Source organism: Leopardus geoffroyi, chromosome E3 (genome assembly GCF_018350155.1).
Source record: "Leopardus geoffroyi isolate Oge1 chromosome E3, O.geoffroyi_Oge1_pat1.0, whole genome shotgun sequence".
Lineage (NCBI taxonomy): Eukaryota > Metazoa > Chordata > Mammalia > Carnivora > Felidae > Leopardus > Leopardus geoffroyi.
The window spans coordinates 11,886,054-11,907,386 of NC_059340.1; the positions used below are offsets into that span (position 1 = coordinate 11,886,054).

General features: G+C 49.9%; 1 long non-coding RNA gene across 1 annotated transcript; it reads right to left on the bottom strand.

Annotated features, from left to right (window-relative positions):
- Window positions 1-1,526: 1,526 nt before the first annotated feature.
- On the bottom strand, window positions 1,527-20,050 carry LOC123589321. The gene is made up of 3 exons (XR_006708258.1): window positions 19,853-20,050; window positions 12,870-12,950; window positions 1,527-2,874 (listed from the first exon to the last, which is right to left on the bottom strand). It is a non-coding gene; the product is annotated as an uncharacterized LOC123589321 (long non-coding RNA).
- Window positions 20,051-21,333: the final 1,283 nt, after the last annotated feature.

Below are 21,333 nucleotides of genomic sequence, written 5' to 3' on the forward strand. Positions count from 1 at the left end.
AAACTTTAAAAGATTATATAAAAAAAAGAATTGGCAAAGTAAAGAAAATATATTAGGTTTTTAACTCTATAAGTTCCTGTGATTATATATTGTTCCGTAAGTAATACATTTATTTATGTAGGTTATACATTTATTACTCACATTCTGTAAGTTATACATTTATTTATGTAAGTTCTAACACAATGAGTTTTTAATATATGTTTTTAAGCAAAATTTATTCCATTTCAAGAAGTTTTATGGTGACACTAAAACTTTTTTACTGTTTTGTTTTTAAAATCCTTTGATTAAAAGGGCGCCTGGGTGGCTTAGTCGGTTAAGTGTTCGACTTTGGCTCAGGTCATGATCTCACGGCTTGTGTGTTCGAGCCCCGCATCGGGCTCTGGGCTGACGGCTCACAGCCTGGAGCCTGCTTCGGATTCCACGTCTCCCTCTCTTTCTGCCCCTAACCCACTCGCATTCTGTCTCTGTCCCTCTTAAAAGTAAATAAACATTAAAATCCCTTGATTAAGTTAAAGAAGGTAATCGATAGCCGTGTGTTCGTATCCGGTAGCCGAAGTCGGATGCTCAGCTGACTGAGCCCCCCAGGCGCCCCATCACACTTCACCTATTTCACCATGTTATGCATTTTACGTATAATTGATCTAGTCTTCATGTCAGCCCTACCAAGTTGATATCGTGATCCCTGCTTTTCATCTTCTTTAACATTTATTTATTTTTGAGACAGAGAGAGACAGAGCATGAACAGGGGAGGGGCAGAGAGAGAGGGAGACACAGAATCTGAAATAGGCTCCAGGCTCTGAGCTGTCAGCACAGAGCCCGACGCGGGGCTCGAACTCATGGACTGTGAGATCATGACCTGAGCCGAAGTCAGGCACTCAACGGACCAAGCCACCCAGGCGCCCCCCTGCTTTTCATCTTCTAAAACTTAATTTTCATTTTTGAGCTATGTTAACCCAGTATACTAGTTTCAAGTGCACAATATAATGATCGGATATTTGTATGCATTACAAAATGATCACCATAATAAGTCTGTTTAACATCTGTCACCAAACGTAGTTGCAAAAGGATTTTTTTTGTTGTTTTTCTTCTGATGAGGACTTTCAAGATCTACTCTCTTAGCAACTTTTAAACATGGCAATACCATTAATATTAACTGTAGTCACCCCACTCTACCTTACATCCTCACGACTTACTTATTTAAAAAAAATTTTTTTATGTTTTATTTTTTATATTTGAGAGAGAGACAGAGAGGCAGAGAGAGAGAGAGAAGGGGGGAGGGGCAGAGAGACAGAGGTAGAATCCAAAGCAGGCTCCAGGCTCTGAGCCATCAGCACAGAGCCCGATGCGGGGCTCGAACCCACAAACTGTGAGATCATGACCTGAGCTGAAGTCGGACGCTCAACGGACTGAGCCACCCAGGCGCCCCACGACTTACTTATTTTATAACTGGAGGCTTGTACCTTTTGACCCCCTGCACCCATCCTGCCTCCCCTCCCCCACAAAAAACCACCAATTGGAAGATGACAGCAAAGATTAAAAGGCAAGAACATTTCACTTGCACATACATGATAGTCACACCCTGAAACAGTTGTTTCCACGGCTTGATAAAGTAGCAAAAGTGTAAGAACACCAGGGTCCAATGTTCTTTGTGAAACGGTGTCTCCTAACAGCCATTCTTTCGTTCAAGAAAAAAAAAAACAAAAAAACAAAACAAAACAAAAAAAACCTTCTCAAAGAGACACAGGGTAAGTCCCCAAATAAGATTTGGGTTCAAATCCGAGTTGATATGACTGCAGACTTACAAACGTTTCATCTTTATTAGGAAAAACTTCACACACACACACACACACACACACACACACACACACATACACAGGCAGAGGCAACCATTCACGGAAGTACCATGTTGCATCAGCAACCATCAGAGTTCCGCCAATCTTGTTTCCTGCTCGTGGCAATATTTTTAGGTCATTTTTTCCTCGATGCCTCAACTGCATCCCAGCGAAGACATCCCAGCAGAGGCAACCTGACTCGTGCTTAACATCACCATCTGTTTTTGTGTTATATATATAGTTGAAAGATCAAGGGATTTGTGGGCAGCATAATCCGCTCATCAAATGCAAAGAGAGTGCAATTTTGTGTCATGCCCGCGCAGAGGAGAGAAGGACCACCACCGGCATAACCAAGGAGGCTGAAAAAGTCCTTCTTTCAATCTGGCAAAGGCAGGTTCCCCGGGCCGTGTTGAATCAAGCTGTATTCCCCGAAGTACTTGGGTCTTTTATATTAGTTTCACTAGGGTAGTTCTGGTTCATACTTGTAGCGGAGCTTGGTAAATGAGAGGCCACCTGAGAAGCAATTAAACTAAACCAGAAAATCTTTCCTGTCCATTTCATCTCGTCCTTAAATAGTTTACACATCAATTGAACTGGGAGGTGGTTTATGGTGATTACTCCAGTAGGGGTCAGCGCCTAATGAGTTGGGTACTTATCTGTGACCCCAACGAGATGACTGTAAATGAACAGATAAGAGGACCACTGAGACTCGTTCTCGAAGCTGCCCATGGAATGAAGATAACGGGGGTTGACGGAATTAGGTAGACGGAAAAGCAGAGCTGGTGAAGCTAGGTGGATTGGAACACCTTGGGTTCTCTTAGTGAGAAAAATCAGGGGCTTACCGTACCCAGGACAACTTACGAAATGCCTGTGCAACCCGCTCTTTCTTCTGGGTCCCGCCACACTTCCTCGTCTTTCTGGTAAATTTGCGGTTCCCGTCAAGAGATTCCACGGAGGAGGACGCCTTCACTTATCGCAGGAGATGTATCGGTTTAGTGCAATGCACAGTGAAGTGACCAGCACGTGCCATCACAGCAACACCCTGAAAACGGCAGGACAAAACAAAAGAAAATCTTAGGAAAAGTGCACTTGTGGAGTAAATGATAAAATTGTAGCCACACCCTGTATAGCATAATCAAAATCCTCAATGATTTGCAGAGTCGAACCAGTAACCTCGTCCCCCCCGCCATTTACTAGCTGTATTATCTAGGTGTTCTTGGGGTTTTTTGTTTGTTTCGTTTTGTGTTTGTTTTTGTTTTTCTGTGAGCTGTTGTAAGCCACCAACCAAATCTCAGGGCCTCACAGCAGCAGATATTTGTTTCAAGCTTAGGGGTTGAGGTTTGGCTGTGGTTCGGCCGATCTTAGCTGGGCTCGGCGGGGCTGCCTTAGATCCGAGCTTGTTCCCCACACGTTCATCCCGAGACCCAGACTGAAGGACCTACAGCTTCCGGGGGTCTATGTTTATCTATCTTGTTCTCTACAGAGGGCAGATGCTCAGTAGGGCTGGTGGAAATTTGCTAACTTCTTTAACCCTCAGCGCCTTATGAAAGCGAATTGCACGGTCAAGTCCAAAGTTGGCTGGAGGCATAGACTCCCCGGACTCTAGTGGAAGGTATTTCAAAGTCCTAGGGAAAGAGGCACGGAGACAGAAATTCTCTTCTGAGAATGAAGTGTTGGGAAGGCTAATTCAACCTCCCACAAAAAAAAAAAAAAAAAAACCCACATAAGCAGCCAACTTCTGCCAAACGTGGCAGAAACGTCCGTTGGTGTCTCGACACAACTTGACCAATCTGCTGACTTGTGGCCACTTTGGCAAGACAGAGCTGTCTCCGGTTCTTTACCAGTGGCACCAGTGACCCCATTTACATGCCATTGGCATGCAGTAAGGCATGGGATTCTTCTCTTCTCCAACCAAACGTCACTCACTGCTCTCGTGGAGAGGAATAAGTCACTTAGCAAGCACACCGGAGTAAAAAAAAAAAAAAAAAAGCTCTGTACATTATTTGGATGAGGACTACTGGCTCCCTCCTAAGTGGTTTAATAGAAAGGGTATTATTTTAGTTGAAAAGTTTGATTGATTGAGTGATTTACTTACTTAAATGTTTATTTTTGAGGGAGAGAGAGAGATACACAGAGCGTGAGCAGGGGAGGGGCAGAGAGAGAGAGGGAGACACAGAATCCGAAGCAGGCTCCAGGCTCCGAGCTGTCAGCACAGAGCCCGACGCGGGGCTCGAGCTCACAAACGGCGAGATCATGACCTGAGCTGAAGTCAGACGTTTAACCAGCCGAGCCACCCAAGCGTCCCTGAGAAGTTTCAACATAGAGGGGACTCCTGTGGCAGTTAACCTTCAAGGTTAATATTTTTCTTCTTCCTGGGTTGCTTGAGAGAAGCTGGAAAGTTCCATGGCCTTGGCAGGGGACCCAGAGCCTTTCCATCTCATGCTGCGCTCACTGGTGCCCCGGCAGGGAGAAGGCACGAGGCAGGTGGACCATGGGGACGGGCTGGAGTGACGTCTCGCGCGTTCTTCCTCCCGCCCTGGGTGGTCCGCATCATCGGAGACGGGGCTCACACACCCAGATGCCTCTGCTGCTGGATCTATAACAGGACTGAGAGGCACTGCCCGGGAGTCAGGAAAACAACCACATAGACATGAGGATGGGTGGTAACTGACACTCAGCCTTGGTGTCGGGGAGGCGATAGAGTGTGTGGTGAAGATTGAGATCACGTGGACGGCACGGGCCCGTCTAGGAGAGAAGCCGTTCCCTAATTAGCTCCAGCTAACCGCCAAGTGCAAGTGTGGGGCTTACGTTGGCGGATATTAGAGTTTTTCAGGAGAAACCAGACATCTAGACATAATCTCCTCATTTTTGAAATGTTGACAAGGATAATAAAAGCCGTAGAAAGAAAGGGAGGGAGGGAGGAAGGGAGGGAAGGACAGAGGGGAGGGTGGGAGGGAGGAAGGAAGGAAGGAAGAAGAAAATCACTTAGCAGACTCACCCTGTAAGTCAACAGAAGCCCTTCACAAGCCAAGGACAGCCAGGATGGCCAATCTGTGACTTCAGTGTATGAGATGACATCTGTGCCCCCATGGGAGCTGGAAACAGAAAGACACTGAGGAGGGAGTGATACAGTTGCTCCCAGCTTCTCCTGAGTCAGACCATCAGGCCATAGCTTCCTTATTTTGTAAGAAGTGACATGAACCCCATAAATAACAAATCCATCCTCAAACATAAATACACAAATGCATTTTTTAGATATCTATATATTTTGGGGATAGATAGAGACACATGAGTGGGGGAGGAGAAGGGAGAGGGGGAGACACAGAATCGGAAGCAGGCTCCAGGCTCTGAGCTGTCAGCACAGAGCCCGACGCGCGGGCCCGAACCCACAACCGTGAGATCATGACCTGAGCTGAAGTCCGATGCTCAACCGACTGAACCACCCAGGGGCCCTCTCATTCTTTTTTTATTGCGTTAGTAGATCCTAAATTAAATCCGGATTTCAAATTCCGTTATCCACATTCCTGGGAGTAATAACATGGGTAATTCAAAGGAGTGTATAGTTACTTAATCCTGGATGCTTTGCTTTAAAAATGCATTTGTGGGGCGCCTGGGTGGCTCAGTTGGTTAAGCTTCCGACTTCGGCTCAGGTCATGATCTCATAGTTGGTGAGTTCAAGCCCCACATCGGGCTCTGTGCTGACAGCTCAGAGTCTGGAGTCTGCTTCGGATTCTGTGTCTCCCCCTCTCTCTCTGCCCCTCCCCCACTCACGCTCTGTCTGTCTCTGTCTCTCTAAAATAAATAAATGTTAAAAAAAATTTTTTTTAAATGAGCAGGTGCTTATGGAATGTGTATTGTGGGTTAACACCATGCTAGGCACTGCATGGACTGTAGCATAAAGGCGGCCTCTCGATGTCCAGAGGGGACACTGGTATTAAGAGTCATAGCTGTGGGGACAGCCAGCCGTGATTCCACCTATGTTGTCTCCCCGCAACCCGTGTACCTTAACAAAGGCTTCATTCCCTAAACCTGCCTTTCATCATGGAAAGCTGAGTACCTCTCAGAGTTGCAGAATGAATTTGGGATAGATTACTTAAAATCCTATGCTCATAGCTGGTGAAATTCCCCGGGAGAACTTTTTAACACTTCTGTGCCTCAGTTTCCTCCTCTATGTAAGGGGATAACAGTAGGTCCTGGCTCAGAAAAATGATATGAGGAGTAAATGAGATCATGTGTATATAGGGCTTAGAATGCAGCTCAATACTGAGTACTTACCCCATATATATAAAAATAGTGGCTATTTTCTTCAATACTTATTACTATTATTATGTAGACTCATTATTAGAAAAAATGTATCAAGATTGTAATGGTCTTTCTTGTCCCAAAAAAGGTATTTTTCATAAACAGAATGCTCTTTATAATCCCAGGAACTTCCTGGCCCTTTGGCTCACGCCTTTCCTGTGGGCGGAAGTGGTAACTACAAGCTTTGGTTTACAAGAGAGAAAATGAGACCCCTCTGGCCGTGTCAGTATACAGACGGAGGTGGGCACGGTATTAGCATGGGACTTGCTGCCAGCTCCAGGGGACAGAAGCCACGTGTGTGTTGTCTTCTGTCGTATCCGTAGGGTCAGACCCACGGAAGATGTTTCATGTGTCCCAACAAGCATGCACACACACGCAAGATGAATGGATTAAGCTAAGGTAGGAACAAATCTCGGGGAGGCCATTTCCTGCCTGGCCTCTACAATGACCTTCCTGCCCCTGTTTTCCTGGAGCCCAGCTCTCCGCCAGAATTGCATGAGGGCAGGACCCTTGGACGCTCAGTGCATGCAGACCCTTGGGAGGAGGAGGAGAAGCTGCTACGGGAAGAAGGGCAGTCAAGGAGAGAAGAAGAAAATGAGCTCCGGGGTTTCGTGATACCCTCACTTCCCAGCTTGTAAATTGCATTCTTTCGGAAGGATTGAGAGGAGAGGGGCAGGTGGGCTGGATTCTTCACGTCCTCAGCCATGTGTCTCGGAGGAAAAGGCTTAATTTACTTCGTCCTCAGTTTCCCCATTTGCAACCATAACATTTAAGCGTCTGAAAGGTACTTGGAGATCCTCGAAAGAAAGGCACTCCATAAAGGCAAATGGTTCTCATTGTCCCGTGGGCTCTTCGCTCCTGGCATCCAGGCAGCTCGTGCCGTAGATGTCGCAGATGTCTGGGATGGATGTCGCCTGGGAGAGCAGTTAAGGAGAAGGATGCAGGGAGGCGACGTGGGCTGCTGGGGAACGGAGAGAGCAGACCGGCCGTTTTCTGGTGGTTGCTTGATTGAGAGCCGCCTCCTGCTCGGAAGGGAAACCTGGAGGAGAGCTTTGTTCGATATGAACAGAGTCCCCAGGACGGTGAGTGGAGATAAGAAGCAGGCCTACGTGGGGCTCTAGTGTGGGGGAGGGTTCAGCGGAGAAACAGAGATGCCATCTGCCACCTCCCTCCCTGGTTACCTAGTGGAGAGAGGGCTCCCCGCGGGGCACGGCTTGTTCTGGAACTTGAATCATGAGAAACAGCTGTGCTCCACCCTCCTGAGGTATCCGGTCAGCTCCTTTTCCCGGGGCCCCTAAGAACCGTATAAGCTTCCCCGCAGGGTGATGGCACAGGGCATGTCGAGTGGTCAGGGTGGGTCAGGTACTGAGTTGCTGAAGGCTCGGCAAGTCTGCCTCCACAGAGCATGCGGGCCAGTGGACCTAAATCGAACGCGGACAGAGAAGTGGATTCCAAACACAGGCACACGCGTGCACACGCACTCTGGCGCGTGTGTCTCCCCAAACGCAAGCCCGCGGAGGCACACAGACCGCGAGAACGCATCTGTGTGTGGAGTGGCAGAAGGTCACGTCCTCGAGAAAGGGAGAGAGGTTTCAGTATGTGCGAGGTACAGTGTTATTGAGCCTAAACAAAAAGAACGTGTTGAAAGTAAACTTTTTTTCAAGTTTCTGTGGTTATTTCGAGAGAGAGAGAGAGAGAGAGAGAGAGAAAACGGGCGTGCGAGTGGGGGAGGGGCGGAGAGCGAGGAAGACCGAGAATTCCAAGCAGGCTCCACAACAGGGCGGATCCCGATACGGGGCTCGATCTCACGAAACGTGAGATCGTGGCCTGAGCCGAAATCAAGAGTCAGATGCTTAATCTACTGAGCCCCCCCAGGTGTCCCCTAAACAGACATTTTCCAATCAAGGCCCCATACCAAGGCACCTCACACACAGTTGAAACTCAGTATTTATTGTATGGATAAATGGAAGCAAAAAAAATACAGTTGAAACTCGGTATTTATTGTACGGATAAATGGAAGCAAAGAAGGAAGAAAGGGAAAGAGAGAGGGACAGGGGAAGTCTGGCTAATTTCGAAGCAGGAGAAATTCCAGACGACATGACAATGGCTCACCTCAACTCACCACAAAGCGCAGTCCCATCTGTAGAAATATTTCAGAGGGGGCCTCTGGGTCCAGGATGGCTTGGACACAACATTTCCTCTTATGTCCTGCTCTCTTCCAGAATGGTCTCTTTCTTTTTGGGGAGTTGGCTGGGGAGAGCGGGGTTAGAACCCTTCCTCTTGGCCTCTGCCTCAAGACTTCGCCGGGAAACCAACTCCTCGCGATGAGGTCATAGCAGAGCGAGGAAGCCTGACCCTGAAGGGGGAAAGGACCCAGGGAAGGAGCCAGAACTCTGGGATGAGAGCGTTAAGCACCTGTCCCGGAGCTCTGGACGGGTTCTCTGCCTCTATAACTTTCTTTGTTTCTCTTTTGCTTTTCCTCGCTGTTTTGTGAAGTTCTTTTTAACCTTTCTGGCTGTGCTAAGGAGAACAAGGGAAAGTTGTTTCCCTGTGCCTGTGCACACACGCACACACACGCACATCAACGGATTACAAAAAGATGCGAACGCCCCCGGGAAGGAAGGGTGGTGGAAACAGCAGGAATCCAAACAGAACCCCTCCACCTGCAAGGAGGGCAAACATCAGGAAACAGAGCCATCTGGACGCACGTTGTTCCCTTCCCTGAGAGTTTCCTTCCCGGGCTAAATAAAGCCTCGGACACTCTGGCTCTCTCTTAAATAAGGGTGGCAGGGCGCATTCGAGGAGGCCCAGAAAATAAGGGGGTGTTGGCAAGGAGCGGCAAGGAAACGCAGGGCTAGATCGATAAAAAGCGACCCTCAAAGAGTCAGCGCCGCTCGTAACCCGGCCCGCGAGCACCAATTGCAAAGACACAGATACAAGCCAGAGGACACGCTCCTTCCGACAGCCGTAGGGCCAAGAGGTGATGGTGAGGATGCGGGCCAGACGGCGGGTGCCTTTTTGGCAAACGTCCCCTGGGAATAACAGGCCCAGGCAGAAGTGGACAATTATTTTCTAGGAGATGAGGAGTCAAGCCTCTGCCAGCATTGTCCTGGTCCCCGGGGGGCACCTGTTTCCACAGCAACCGCCGCCTGGGGAGAACACCGCCTTCCAGTTCACCATCCCAGGAAGATATTCAGTCCGGGCTCGCAACTCTGGGTGGGCAGAAAAGGGTCCAGAACACGAGTCACAAACCTCGCCGGGGCTTAGGGGAGGTTGAGGAAACAGGTTCTGTGGTCAGCGCCCCGAGGCGGCTGTCAGCACCCGTGTGGCCGCTCCACCCCGGGTGACTTTCTGCTCAGTTCCTGCAGGTCCTGTCCCCCGTGACCCCGGGTCCTCACCCTGGCAATCTGATGCCGACGATGGCAATGACGAGGGTGACGATGACAAGGACGGCATCGTGGCCAAGATGGGGACAGCCCCGACGGTCGTAACAAAAACGAACACTGACTGCTAAATGCCTCACAAGCCTTCTCTTATCCTGCCCACAAAAGCTCTATGAAGTACCTGCGATTCCTGAGCCCCTTTCCTGATGAGGGAACAGCAGCTCAGAGAGGTTCTGCAACCTGTCTGGAGGCACGCAGCCACGAAGAAGGAGCTGATACATGAACTCGGCTCGGCGCAACTCCAAAGTCACTTTTTTTTTTTTCCAGGAGCAGGAAGGCTTAAAAGCTCAGATTCTGGGGGTGCCTGCGTGGCCCAGTCACTTAAGCATCTGCCTCTTGATTTCGGCTCAGGTCATGACCTCACGGTTCGGGAGCTCGAGCCCTGTGTCAGCGTGGAACCTGCTTGGGATCCTCTCTCTCCCTCTCAGAATGGATAAATAAACTTAAAAAAAAAAAAAAAAAAAAAGAGCTCAGATGCTGCAACAAAACCGGTCACCCCCTCCCAGCTGTGGAACCTTCCACAGATCACAGAACCTCTCTGTGCCCGAATGTCATCATCTGTAAAACTGGAATAACAACGGCCCCTCCCTCCTAGGGTTTTCGGTGAGAATGTCAAGGGTGAATATACGGAAGGCAAACCTTAATGAGCTTGTAAAGTACCTGGGGATCTCGTTAAAACGGGCTTTCCTGGGGGGGTCTGGGGTGAAGCCCGAGGGTCCGCATTTCTGATGAGCTCCCAAGGGGCGTAGAGGGCAGCCCACACTCCGGGTGGCAAAACCCTAAAGCACTCAGAAGGGGTCACGGTAATCAACAACGAGGTGTGGGCTGCGAGTATTCGCATTTTAGCGTCTTATAGCCACTGCCCTGACTTGTTCTGAGGGTTGTATCCTGGCACCGCCCCAGCCCCTTTATGCAAATGTAAAGACCAAGGAGCCACAAATTTGGCATAAGCTTCAACAGGCCCCCCCCCGCCCCCAACAGCCTTCCTCTTCTCTGTCTGCACGAATGCAAGGCTTCACGTCTGCCAGAACCTTCCCGAACATGCTTTTGCCCCCAAAAGAGAACAAGGGGACAGGTCTCCTTTCGGTTCCTTCTGACCCAAGCTGGGGGGGGAGGGATGGGGTTCTCACGCCGACTTGAGTGCCCTGTGGGCTGTAACGCACAGATGCCCCTTCCGGTAAGCCGGGGTCACAGCCGGCGGGCAGGCCTTACTGGGGGGGCCATTGCCCCTGCAGCAGCATTGGCTGGGGGACACAGGGGTATGAAGGCCGGGCCTGATCACAGACAGCCCTGGAGGGTTCGCTCACTACAGGGTTCCCCCGACAGTCGGTCAAGGCCGCCCTTGAGACCTGAGTATCTCTGCGGGACTTGCCTCTCGCCCCACACCTGCTTCCTCGCCCTCCCAAGGGCACTGCATTGGTTTCCAACGGCTGTTGTCGCCAAAGACCACCAACGCGGTGGTTTCGAACAGAACACATAGCTCTGGAAGCTTCCCTGGGCTAAAATTAAGATGCCGGCGGGGCCATGGGCCTTCCAAAGGCTCTATGGGAGAATCTATGCTTTTTCTGGCTTCTTGAGACGGGTTTCTTGGTTGGCTCCTGGCTTCTTCCTTCCTCTTCAAAGCCGGCAACTTCGCAAACATCTTCAGACCACCCCCCCCCGAAGACCTCTGCTCCTACTGTTACACTTCCTTCTTGTTTTCCCACCCCTCCTGACTTCTGACCCTCCCTGCTGTGTGAGCCCTTGTGATTGTATTGGACGCGTCCAGATAATCCAGGCTAACCTCCCCATCTCAAGATCCCTAGCTTATTCACAGCTGCGAAGCCCCTTTTACCGTGCAAGGTAACACATTCACAGGTTACAGGGATCTTGAGGTAGGCATTTGTGGGGCTCACATTCTCCTGCCCACAGGTACCCCTTCATAAATATGGCACACATCTGACTCCATTCCAGAAATTCCTCTCCGGGGAGCTCTGCTTGCAACGTTACTATTTCGAAAGGCTGCTTTCACGAGGCCTGTGTTGTTTTCGGGTCTGGATTGTTCGCACTCGAAAGGGGTGGGAAAGGGGGACAGCCGTGTAGAGTCCCTGAATATGCAACAATCCAAATGATCCCTTCATGCCCAATGACAGTACGTAGAGCATCTGAGTATGTCTGTCTGTGTAGTCAAGAATGAACTTTACCCAGGGGCACCCGGGGGGGCTCAGCTGGTTAAGCGTCCGACTCTTGGGTTTCGGCTCAGGTCATGATCTCACAGTTCGTGAGTTTGAGCCCTGCGTCAGGCTCTGCCTGCTTGGGATTTCTCTCTCTCCCTCTCTGCCTCTCTCTTTCACTCAAAAAAAAAAAAATCAATAAACATAAAAAAAAAAAAAAAGAATTAACAGGGTGCCTGGGTGGCTCAGTCGGTTGAGCACCCATCTTCCACTCAGGTCACGATCTCTGGGTTTGTGAGTTCAAGTCCCGCCTCGGGCTCTGTGCTGATGGCTCAGAGCCTGGAGCCTGTTTCGGATTCTGTGTCTCCCTCTCTCTCTCTGCCCCTTCCTCACTTGCACTCTGTCTCTCTCTGTCTCTTTCAAAAATAAACACACATTAAAAAAAAAAAAAAGAATTAACTTTACCCAAAGAGAGATCTGGCCTTTTCTCTAATCCCTATAGGGGAGGTAATCTCTAAAACCTTAGAATGACCTGCATCTTTGTTTACGTGGGGGCCTTGAGCCACACTGTCACTGTATGTGATTCACGGGCAGGGCCTTGGGCCAGGCAGCATGAGGTCAAACTCTAGAGGGGCCCCAGACCGTGGTCAAGCCACGTGGGTGGTCACACATGTCCACGTGCTGAAGCCCTGATGAAAACTCTGGACTTCAGGGTTTGGGTGAGCTTTCCTGGTTGGCAATACTCCAAGTGCATTGTCACACGTTGTCGCTGGGAGAAGGCAGTGCTGCTGTGATTCCACCGGAAGGTGATGACCGGAAGCCCCACGTGTGGAATGCTCCGCCACTCGGGCTGATTTTAATCGTCATCTTTTTACCATAATAAACTGTAACATCGCATCTAGCGACTGTCAGTGACTCTATGAGTCCTTCTAGCAAATGGTCAAATCTTAGGGTGGACTTGGGGGACCCTGAACTTGCCTTCCAGGTCACAAGTAATGGCCGTCTTGGGGACTCGTGAACTCAGCGCTGTCTCCTGCCCTGTGTTCAGAAAATTTCTTCCCACAAACTGCCCCACAGATAGCCTACGTCTTCTCGATTTTCCCCATCAGGCTGTCCCGTCAGTTATTCTCCGTACCCACCTTCAGAGCAGGGACAAACATTTTTTCCTCTCTGGTTGCTGCAAAGTGCCCGTTCGGGGCAACGCTGAGCCTCCTTGGGACCTGGGAGGACAGAGAAATGTCTCGATTCAACAGCTTACACGCAGGTATATTAAATGTCAGAGCCCAGTCCAACCTGTTTTTTACTGCGCCACTCTCAGAAACCGAACCAGAAATCGAGAGACAAGGACGCCTTCTAGAAAGACAGTGCACCCGCAAACGACAGACGAACACAGCATCGTGTGAAGTGACATGCCTCAGCAGGTGCTGGTTACAAACAGAAAGAAGTGCCCGTTGTGGCCTTTCCTTGTTGTGCCCGCCAGTAAGCTCGGGAGAACAACCTCGGATCAATGGCGTTTACCTTCTAGGCAGCGAATCTTCGCTTCTCCTTTGTTTTTGGCCCTGTATTTCTATTTCTATCCTTAGTTTATGAAATTTCATGTGGATTTACATGGACCTCGGCTGTCCAGGAGTAGATTAATCATAATTCTGGCTTACGACACACCTTGATCATTGCTCCCCGCAAGTAAGTCCTTGCTTACTTTGTTTGTATATTAACTTATTTATTTTTAACAATGTCGTAAGCACCTATGAACCCATCCCCAAGCCAAAATCTAGATCCATGACAATGACTTCTCTTGCGTTTTTCAGCTCCATTTCCAAACATAGAAAATAATTTGTACATTCTTTTTTTTTGAGAGCAAAATTAATAAGCTGTTATTTAGAACGTTCTCCAAACAAAGGCCAACATTAAGAGAAAAATATTACCTGTAATTCATTCCCTCACCCTTACCTACTTCATCAACAGCAGTTAATATTCTAGTTGGGAGAATTCACATTTAAATGTTTTTTGGGGCGCCTGGGGGGCTCAGTCAGTTGAGCGTCTGACTCTTGATTTCAGCTCCAGTCATGATCTCAGGGTTCATGGGTTTGAGCCCCACACTGGGCAAAGCGCTGACAGCACGGAGCGTGCTTGGGATTCTCTCTCTCTCCTGCTCTCTCTATGCCCTCCCCCGCTGGCTCACGTGCGTTCACTCTCTCTCTCAAAGTAAATAAACTTAAAAAAATACGTATTTTTTCTATACCTCCAGTGATGTATGGAAAATTTCACATCTTGATCTATTTTTTTTTAATTATCGCTCTCCATTACGTATAAAAACACTTCACTTAAATCTGTCACCTGACATTATGTATTAAATAACTTATTGTTACTTTTGACACTGAACATCGTCGGACTTATTTGGATGGTACCATGAATAACTTAGTAACCGACTTATTGTTAGACATTTAGGCTGTGGGGTTCTTTTGGGGGGTGAGGGGTAATGATACATCACACTACCAAACAATATTTTAGATATAGGTATTAATTCACTTTTTTGTTTAGTGTTCTGTATAGAGTTCTAATTAAAGATTGGGTGTCTGGATGAAAGACTATTCACATTTTTAATTTGTGGAGGCGTATTGTTTAGTTGTTTCCTAGAGAGATAATACCATCACTATTGACCCTGGCAAGAAGAGTCCCTGTCCTGGTCCCACACTTTCCTGGGCCCTTCTTTGACCTTCCTCGGGTCATGGTATTTCCCATTGACTAAGGGTTCCATGGGCCAAGGAGATAATGCATTGGGAATCATGACCCTTGACTTCTAGACTCTTCCTAGGAGTCCTAGAAATGCCTGTCTCAGTTTCTCACGCCTGCTTCCAGGGCTCTGGTGTCTCTTCCCTGGGGCCATTTTCTCAAGAGCAGACCTCAACTGCCATGTCCATACCCCTAGCCCTGCTGTCTGTGGGGTGGGTAAGCACCTGGAAAGATCTTGAAGGCGCTTTTAGGGTGTCCACATACACACGCACAAAACCCCTCACAATGCAGGTGGAGCTGGGGTGGGAAAAATATGGAGGACAGGCCAAGGGCTGGGGGCCTAGGGCTCACTCTCCCCATCCAAAGTTCTTGAAAGAAGTCTTGGGAATCCAGGAGTTAAAGTTCATCCAACTCTTTGGGAAGGCGTTATTTGTCAAGGTGGGAAGACTGAAAATATTTAACAGTTCATTAGCTTTGTGACTTTGACCTGTGTAGACACATGACATGTGGGCCTCCAGTTGGACGTTTGTTCTGGGCCCTGAGCTTGTTGGTGGAGGGCCTGATACCCGTATCTACTCTTATCGGCCCATCTGAATGTGCCCGTTCACCAACATTCCGAACTATGATGATCCCGCTGTTAAATAGGTGAAAAATAGTATCTCATGCTTGTTTTCATCTGTATTTTAAACATATTTGGTCATTCATATCGTTAGCATTTGCTTTTTTTTTTTAAATTAAAGTACAGTTGAATTGATATGTTATATTAGTTTCAGGTATACAACATAATACGATGAATAGACCATAAGTCAACAGGTCTATACTCGACTCAGCGCCCCTCATTCTTAATCCCCTTCCCCTCCCCCACCCCCGTCGGGGGAACTGGGAGTTTGTTCTTTGTATTTGAGTCTGGCGTTTTGGTCTGTTTCTTTATTCTGTTCATTTGTTTTGTTTCTGAGTCATTCGTATTTTCATGTTGTTAAGGATTTATGTCTTTGTTTATCTACTGGGGCCTCAGCGTTCTTCTTATAAGTTTGTAACTGCGGTCTCTGCATTAAGGATGGTGACCTCCATAGTCTGTGTGATAGCTAACCTAGCGCTAGGTGAGTATCTGGCTAAGTCCTACCCCCAGGTATCTAGAAGGATACAAGAGAGGGCCACTAAGTGCGGGGCAAATAGAATCTGAGAGAATTCTGGGGGGGGGGGGGTGGGGTGCCCATTTGATTACAGTCATTAAGTGGGGGATTAACACAAGGAAATTGGAACCAACCCAACCAGGAGAATGAGAGCAAAGGGGAAAAGGCCACGGTACAGCATCCTGAGAAAGTCCTGAGAGTGTGGGTCCCCACCCGTGCTTGGGTTTGCCATTCACACGTTCCGAGACTGGTGATTCACATCAGGGTCCTGCTCCCGGGCACGGACCCGCAGTCAATACATCCGTGAAGAACCGAATTCTCGAACTAAGCTGGCATCCAGCTAACTCGATATCCCAGCGCGCAGCCAACTCCTCCCCCCAGAGTCGTATCCAACCAACGAGGAGTCCATCTTGTTCAACTACAAACGCACCCGTCACCACCTCAGGGGCCTTCATCCCATTTTCTTCTGCAAACACCTAAGCAGATTTTCCTCATTTCTTCCGGATAGTTGGCCAGCAAATGCTTTAATTGCAAGTTGAAAGGAATAAAATAAAATCATCTGGTGGGATGGTTTTAATTAGAATTTAGTGAGTCGGGCCAGCAATTAGCGCATCTATGAATGGAGACTCTACACACATATTTGTCTCCGTTGAACTTCACTGATTTAAGTGAACATTTGACTCCGATTCCTCCAGTTAAACAAAGGCCATTGTAATGGTACCACCACTAATAACGTTGCCCGAGCCAACGGAAAATGGTACAAGCTGTCACTTGACTCTAGGTCTTCCCTGGTCCCAACACGGGATTTCCACCAAGCTTAGTTTTAAACGCAGCCGTGGAATTCTTAATATTCTTAAGATTATTGGTTCATTTTAAATTAGGCCTAGGGGAGAAGAGGGACCTGTGAAGGAAGAGAAAGGGACAGCGTCGTGTTTGAGTACCTGCTATACAGCAAGTATGAACAAGGAAGGTGTGTCCATTTCCTTCCCTTCCTCTGCGCACCAGCCTGTGCAGAAGGCATGATTATAGATGCAATTACAAAAACGAAGCAAAACAAAACAACACTGCAGACCAGAGATGCAGTCGTCCCCCAGTCTGGACAGCCGTAAGGGCAGAACGTTGGATAGTCCAAACCCAAAGTTCTGGCCCCTGCCGAAGGATTTGGAATCCCTTAAATACACATATTTAAGGTGTGATCTCACGCTCCAAGGTGAAGGTGAGGGCTACAGTTTCTCAAAGCGAAGCGGGTCCTTCCCACAGGCCAAGCAAGTGCCCCATGCCGCTGGTTCGCAATCTCGACTCCACATTGGAATCACTGGGGGGCTTCAAAAAAAAAAAAAAAACCCGAATACCGGGCACCCACCCCAGAAGTTCTGATCTCACTGGGGTGGGGGCACAGACTGACAGGGGCATTCTATGACATTCCGCGGGTGTTGCTGCTGTCCGGTCAAGGTTGGGCACCACTGACCTCCGTGCACAGAACGCGTCGATAGAAAGCTGTGGAAGCCCCATTGAAGAGTGAAACTATGGCTACCCTGAGCTTTGCAAGCCTGTGCCCGCGATGCTCCTGTGAGGTCGATTTCGGTCCCTGCAGGGCATCTGGCAGAGAGCAGCCAAGCACTGGAGTGAAAGAGCCCAGGTGGGGATCCAGGCTCAGTCTCGTACCGGCATTGTGATCTTGACCAGGCAGGCTAATCTGACTCTTAGTTACCTAGAAAATGAAGATGAGAACTATGTGGTCAGGCTGGCGTAGAGATTTAAAAACTGCCTTCCTGGGCACCTGGGGGGCTCAGTGAGTTAGGCGTCTTCCTCTTGATTTCGGCTCAGGTCATGATCTCACCGTTCAGGGGTTTGAGCCCCGCGTTGGGCTCCGGCAGCCTGGAGGCTGCTTGGGATTCTTTCTGTCCCTCTGCCCCTCCCCCACTCGCCCTGTCTCTATCTCAAAATTAATAAATAAACTCAAAAAAAAAAAAAAAAGCATCCCATTCAAGGCTTGAATCTGCCAACAGGCCTTGTGATTCTCCAAAACAGATTCTCCAAAATCTCCTTGTGATTACCAAACGGCATTTGATAGCACACGACGTGCCGTAAACCTACTGGCTTTGGTTTTCTGGATGCTATCTTAACAGGGACACACGGGACCAAGATGTTAATGAGTGGCACTGATATTTACTGCATTTTAAGAGATACAGACCATAAACTCCTGTCCCGCAGTGGCTCTGGCACAGGAAAATTCCGGGATGGTGGTATTCATTATATCACACACCGAGTTTGTGCTATATTCTCGGTACGGCAGGTGGAGAGACTCACACAGCCACGGGCTCTGCCTTCAAGCTATTGGCAAATATCATTTGCTAGTCACCGAGCCACCCAGGCGCCCCAGTGGGACGCTTTTTGGTATCGAATGGAACTAACATTCTATGGGACCCTTGTCTGGGAAACCTCATGCTGGTTGGAACGGCGTCATAAAAAGACATTCACAGGAAAGAGGCCAGCGAAGTGGCCAGCCACGTGGGCAAGACCCCGCAAGGCAACCAGCTTTCAGGCTGGGACGCTCAGTTTTGTCGATCTACCCACAGGTTGGCTTTTTTCCAGGCAACAGAGTCACGGATACTAAAAGCAAAACCGTAGGAAGCCATGAAAACCCTTGATTTTGGCTCAGCGAATCAAGCTGTCCCAGCTTTGGAAACCTCATCCGTAGAATGAAGGATGATCCCGCCGATGCTGTGAGTCAGGTATTATTTTCAGCACTGTGGGGGCCACTGGTGTCCATTGGTGCTCTTGACCGAGAACCTCCCACGCTCTGCCTTCTGGGCACAAGGTGGGATCGTGCGTCGGGCGCTCCTGGGGCAGGATGGGGCCGTGCGACGACCACGGAAGGAGCTGCGAACGGAACGGAGCGTCCCTCGCTTTCAGACAAGAGCCCTCTTGCTGGGGTGGGCTCTCCAGAGCTTCCTTTCTATCTAGAACGGCCACCAGGGACGGGCAAGATCGAGACTGTTCCGCCAGCATGGGTCCCACAAGAAGCAGAGCCCCACCTGCGGACGCAGTGAGCGGGTCATCTGAGCAGGAAATGCACTTGCCGTGAGGTCTGGAAATGACCGCGGGGCCGGCATAGCTCCTCCTGTGTGATTCCAGAGCCAAACAAGGTGACACACGACAAACTCTGTTACAGTTCCTGGCTCTGAATAGGCAGTCTTCATTATTATTATTATTATTATTATTATTATTATTATTATTCTTTTAATGGGGAGGAGGGACACTTCTTTCTAGATCACTCACAGCACACACCGGAACACAGGTCACTCCGTCCTGGTGACTAGGCAGGTACACTCAGGAAAACAGAGTGTGTGCAGAGCATGATATCCAAACTAGCGGGAGAATGTCTGTTTGGGGGTTTGCTTGTTTGGGTCCCTTCCTTTCTTCCTTCCTTCCTTCCTTCCTTTCTTCCTTCCTTCCTTCCCCCCTTCCTTCCTTCCTTCTTTCCTTCCTTCCTTCTCTCCCTCCTTCCCTCCTTTCTTCCCTTCTTTCCTTCCTTCCTTCCTTCCCTCCTTCCTTCTCTCCCTTTTTCTCTCCTTCCTTCCTTCTCTCCCTCCCTCACTTCCTTCCTTCCCCCCTTCCTTCCTTCCTTCTTTCCTTCCTTCCTTCCCTCCTTTCTTCTCTCTCTCCTTCTCTCCTTCCTTCCTTCTCTCCCTCCCTCACCTCCTTCCTTCTCTCCTTCCTTTCCTCCTTCCTTCCCTTCTCCCCCTCCCTCCTTCCTTCCTTCCTTCCTTCCTTCCTTCCTTCCTTCCCTCCTTTCTTCCTTCCCTCCCTTCCTTCCTTCATTCCTTCCCTCCTTCCTTCTCTCCCTCCTTCTCTCCTTCCTTCCTTCTCTCCCTCCCTCACCTCCTTCCTTCTCTCCTTCCTTTCCTCCTTCCTTCCCTTCTCCCCCTCCCTCCTTCTTTCCTTCCCTTCCTTCCTTCCATGTTTCCTTCCTTCCATCCTTCCTCCTTCTCTCCCTTTTCCTTCCTTCCTCCCTTTCTTCTTGTTTTCTTCCAAAGTACACTTCTCCTAGGAAATGGTGGGTGAACTGAATTGAATGCCACACCCGGGGCATCAGCCAAGCCTTCTCAACAAAGTGAAAAAGGAACACCAAAGGCCCCAAGTTGCAGAGAGCCTCCCCCAACGTCAAGCCACCCCCTCCTCCTCTCTTCCCCCCTTCAGCGGTTCTAGGCTTAGCGCTCCATCCCATTTTACATAATTAGCCGCATTTTTACCTCTGACTGGGGATGACAGCCGGGCCCTTGTTTGCAGGCGCTTACAAACCCAAGCTGGAAACGGTTCTCATTAGCATGCACTCAGGAGTTTCAGACAAAGGTGGGCTCAACGGAGGCTGTTCAGCGGCGCTGTTGGCTCATTTGTGCAGACACTTGACCTGCGTGCTTTCCCCGCTGGGACTGAAAGCAAACCTTTGTCGTCTTAACATAAAGCACCGGCCGCTTGCCCTGGGGGCGGGGCTTGCTAGGCGCGGTGCCCAGCCCCCCGCCCCCCCCAGCCTTCCTCTCCCTGCTGCTGGGGCTGCGGACAGGCGGACAGGCGGACAGACGGACGTCCACTGGTCCCTCCAGCCCGCCTGCAGGCATGCTGGCTCTGCAGTCGGGAGCCTACCCTCCAAACCCCCAAACATGGGGCGTTTGTAGAGAGCTCCAGCCTCATTTCTCTGCCTCGGTTTCAGCTCTAGAAACAGACTCTACCCTCGCTCTGTGCTACCAGCCGGACTCCCTGAGCGTGCCCTTGCTGGGCTCTGGTCAGCAGCCCCTCCCAGGGACCGGAAGTCCCCAGTGACACGTCGCAGCCGAGGGTGTCAATTCCTGTGGGTTACTCCCCCCTGCCCACCCCAGCCCCCTGCAGGACGCCCGCAGAATGCCCCACTGCCCAGGCTGTGTCCCTCCCTCCCTCCCTCCCCCTTCTGTGACGTCTGCCGCCTTCTCCTGCCTCCTGTTGGATTCCAGAAGCTGCGGCCCGCCGCTGCACCTGCTACTTTTCCTAGCTGGGTCAGGCGAGTGGGACGCGGCCTGTTGCAGTGCCTGGCTCTTCCCAGGCTGCGCCCCACCTCTCTGCTGCATTCCCCTAAGCTAAGCGTGGGCAAGCTGGGTGCACTGAGCCGAAATACACGGATAGGGCCGAAGTCATAAAGATGATCCCCAAAGAGCCACCTTTTGGTAAACAGTATCTCCCGGGATGAAGCTATCCAAATTTGTGGTGCGCTAAGAGGACAAACGTCTCTCTCTCGTGCGGAATGGGGGTAAGATCCGAGGGGTCGTGGCGAGGGTCAGAGGAAAGGTGTGTGGAACACCAGCCCGGCACCTGGTATACAAATTCCATCCGGTGTGATCGCATTCTCACCGCCCCACCATCAGGGCACACACCTTGGCCCCCGTATTTCCGTCACAGCCTTGGAGCCTTCGTGGCTCTGGACCGGGGTCCCTTCTCGGGCTGTCCCGTGGTTCAGGGAGCCCACAAGTGGCGCGGGAGGTAGCACCTGGAGAGCTATGTCCCCGGAGATCAGTATCTCCTCTAGGTCTGGCCCAGATGCTTTACCTCTTCCGAACACTCTTTAAGCCTCCGCGCATCCCCGGGGCTCCGAGCGAACCCATCTCCGACAGGAGGAAGGCTTCTCAAGGCAGGTGATCCTGGAGACTGGAAGGGAGCTTTGACCCCGTGTGCTCTCCCCGCCGGGGACTGAAAGCAAACCTTT